The 3,911-nt window shown below is 49.6% G+C and overlaps 1 long non-coding RNA gene across 1 annotated transcript; it reads left to right on the top strand.

Moving 5' to 3' along the window:
* The first annotated feature begins 6 nt into the window (after positions 1-6).
* Positions 7-3,905, top strand: LOC111722900. Its single transcript, XR_002771538.1, has 3 exons — positions 7-303; positions 980-1,071; positions 3,671-3,905. It is a non-coding gene; the product is annotated as an uncharacterized LOC111722900 (long non-coding RNA).
* The last annotated feature ends 6 nt before the right edge of the window (positions 3,906-3,911 follow it).

Raw genomic sequence — 3,911 nt, forward strand, 5'->3', positions numbered from 1 at the left:
TGCAAAAGACCTTTCCCTGCAGGAATACAGGCTGGGGGAGTTGGCTTGAAAAATTGCAGTGTCTGGGGAAAGAACTAGTTTGATTTCTGATCTGATTTAGGGAAAGGTCTGGTGAGGAGAGTATGGGGCGCTCTCTCTGTTCAAGGTGAGAATAAAGCCCCATTATTGTTTACGTGTCTTTACAGAAACCAGTCATCGTTGCCAGCTGCCTACGGAAGGAATACGCAGGCAAAAAGAAAAATTGCTTTTCCAAAAGGAAGACAAAAATCGCCACAAGGAATGTGTCTTTCTGTGTTAAAAAAGGTTGGAAACAGTAGGTCTGTTAGCAGAGCAATCCTGAGCTCTGAAGAGTGGGCCTTGCACAGGGACTAAGAGCCCTGAGGTCTGGGGCCCTCTGCGGACAAGCCCATCTGAGGCTGAGGCTGCTCCTTCCCACAGAAAAGCCTCAGTTATAATTATAACAAAGTTTCCCTTTGCACAGGAAGACAGTTATGTCTGTTCTGTCAAAACAAGCAGAGCAACAGTGACAAAAGAGGCGGTCTTTCTGTTGGGAAGGATGGTGTCAATGTTTAAGTAACAATTAATTCCACAGCAGAGAAGACCACCAAGAAGGATCCCTCTGAGACGTAGTAATGGGTCTTCATTCCTAACAAATAGCACATTTTGTGGTTCAGTGCAACAGGCTTTGAAATCGAAATTAATTTCAAATTCCCTCGGCCTCTTACTGGCTGTGTGTCTCTGGGTGAATCGTTCGTCCTCTGTAAGCCTCAGCGTCCTCACCTGTGAGGTGAAGCGTGTGAAGATGCTCAGGAGTGTGTGTGTGTGTGTGTGTGTGTGTGTGTGCACGCGTAGAATGAGTGGAAGGATGCACACGGCACGTTTCACAAACTGCTTGATGGATAATGAGTCCTCCAATGGTGTTTGCTTTTATTTCCATTGTAACGATTTGCATATTTCTGAGCATACCTCTCTCTTTCAGGTGAAGTTATAGGGTTGTTAGGACACAATGGAGCTGGGAAAAGTACAGTGATTAAGATGATCTCTGGAGACACAAAACCAACCGCAGGGCAGGTCAGTGAAACACAGGGAAAGGTGGTCACTGATGCCGCCTGGGGCAAACCTTACACCACAAATCTTGATGGGGATCCTAAAACTGTGTAGATAATCCTTAATCAGTTAGGGAGATTTATGCATGAATGAAGAGGATTTTTTTTTTTTTTACAGCAGAACACTTTATTTTTATTTTTTTATATTTTTTCCCCTCTTTCTTTCTCTATGTCTCTGCTCTCCCCTTCCCCACCCCTCACCATGCACTAGGCCATTTATTGCCCTCACATCAGAATTGAGTACATAGGGTTCATGGTTCTCTATTCTTTGATGCTTTACTAAGAATAATGTGTTCCACGTCCATCCAGATTAATGCAAAGGATGTAAAGCCTCCATCTTTTCTAATGGCTGAACAGTATACCTTGGTATACATACACCACAGCTTGTTAATCCTGAATGAACAGGATTGATTAAAAATTTCTCCTTCTTAATAATTAGATGCTAAGAGGAGCTACGTGTAACCTATACTATGCTCTTTAATGAGTGAAAAATAGATTCATTAAAAGGTCATAGGTCTTTGCTTTGCTGACTCTTGGAAACTAAGAAGCATCAGAACTGAGCGGCCTCAACCAGCATCCCACAGAAACCGCAGACATGCCGCTCCTGTGCGTGCAGAGTCATGAATCTTCCTGTTTAGTAACTGCTCACCACCTATGTGCTGTAATCACAGATTACATGTCACTTGCGTTAGGATAAGAGTCTCTGAGCAGGTAAAATGTCACATGTCTTTGCACGGAGCATGTACAACAGAAACTTCCTTGCCATTACTGAGCCATGTCCTGGCCCAGCTGATGTCATGGATGACAGGGCAGCAGAAAGTCCTCAATATTGTCGCAGGTACTCTGGGGGTTCTGGAGCACAGAGTGGTGCTTCTCACCTTGGCCTAGTGAGAAAAGATTCAGGACTTATTAAAGCAATAGTGACCCGAGGTGAGAAAAAACTAATTGCTTAAATTCCAAAGCAGAAGCTACAGTAGTATAGGAATCCCCTTTGCCGGTGAGTCTAGGACTCGGCCAAGGTGGGTAAGATAATGGACAGAGGTCAAAGCCTACACCTGTGAAGGGGAAATGCTGCTGACCCTTGCCCTTGCCCTGACCTCAGGGCAGTGGTTGCCCGGCGGCCTTGACTGCTGCAGAGGTCTCCTACGTCGTCTTCCCACATCCACGTGCCTCACACAGCAGCCACAGCAGTCCCCACATGATGCACCTGAGGTCCTGTCACCCTCCCACTTACATCCTGTCTCTGAGAATTGATCCAAAGTCTTCACCATGGCGGCAACAGAGCCGGCCTGTGGTGGCCCTGACCAGCACCTCCCGCAGCCCTCCCCCTGCTCCTGTTGGCCTCAGGTCCCATCTCACTTCAGGACATCTAGGTTTGCTCTTCCCGGGTCAGAGTGCCTCCCTCACCTCTCCACGGGCTCAGCCGTCTCCTTGTCACTTTACCACCCGCCTCCCCCAGACCTCTCCCTGCTGTGTCATGAGATAACCTCAGCCCTCCCTGTTACTGTGCAGCAGGTCTGTTTCCTCCAAAGCAGGAAGCAGAGGCTATAACCAGATCTCTTACACGCTTACTTCTTTATTTTCGGTTTCTGCCGAATGACAGCTCCATGAGGCAGGGATGGCTAGGTCTCCCCTCCTTTGTTTTGGGGAAAACCATATAGGGCTTGGGTCAAGGGCTTGGATTCTGAGGGTCAAGTTTTAAGCCTCAGATTTCCCATCTGGACTTTGTGGGAGTTTCCTAATCCATGCGTGCGTTTGTTTCCTCTTGTGTAAAAATATCAGTGATAAAAAAACCCATCTAACACACATAGGGCTTCCGTAAGAGGACGATGTAATCCAAAATGCATAAAACGCTTCGATTCTGACACACAGCAAGCGCTGAGTGCACATGGGCTGTTGTTATTCTTGTACAGGCCAGTGCCTGTCACATGATTAATAAATGCTGTCATGTGTTTACAGGTCCCCATGGGCCACACACAGGGCTGAAGCTCCAGCGACAGTGTGGGCTGGATCCTTTCTGTGGTGGGGACCGTCCCCTGCACTGTGGGGTGTTTAGCGCTGGGCGTGGCCCCCCACTCCCTGGATGCCCATCACAGTCCCCCCACCAGTGCGCACACACCAATCATGACAACCAAGTGTGTCCAGATGGGGTTGAGTCTCCCCTGGGAGGAGGGTTGTCCCTGACCGAGAGCGGCTTCCTGGCTGTGGAATGGATCCTGTAGTTATTCCTGTTTATCTCCGGGAGACTCCTCAGTGAGGGTCTGTTCCTCTGAGTGTCGGGATCAGTGAGTGAAGTGAAACCACAGTCAGTGAGACAGGCAGCCTGGATCCAGCGAGGGTGCGGGACTGGGAATAGTCTAAAGTATCATGGATGAACTCGGTGGAATATCCGCCTTCTACGTCAGTCACTGCGGTTTGCGGTCTCCCCCTGAGCGGAGGGATTATTTGCTTTTGTGCACTTAGCACCTGTCTGCGGGGAGAGGCCCTCCCTGACACACTCACCTGCACGCACAGGCACGCACAGAACTTTGGACAGACTCTGAGAATGGGCTTATTTCGTGCAGGTGCTATTGAAAGGGAGCGGCAGAGGGGACCCCCTGGGCGTCCTGGGGTGCTGTCCGCAGGAGAACGCGCTGTGGCCCAGCCTGACAGCCGGGGAGCACCTGCAGGCCTACGCCGAGGTGAAGGGGCTGAGGAGAGGGGACGCGGAGGTCGCCATCTCTCGGTGCGTGCAGGGGACGGGGACACACCATTCTCCGCTGCCAGATGTCACCGGCATTATGTTCATGTGAAATTAAGGCGGGG

This window comes from Otolemur garnettii, unplaced genomic scaffold (assembly GCF_000181295.1).
Source record: "Otolemur garnettii isolate 467f Iridium unplaced genomic scaffold, OtoGar3 scaffold01716, whole genome shotgun sequence".
Taxonomy (NCBI): domain Eukaryota; kingdom Metazoa; phylum Chordata; class Mammalia; order Primates; family Galagidae; genus Otolemur; species Otolemur garnettii.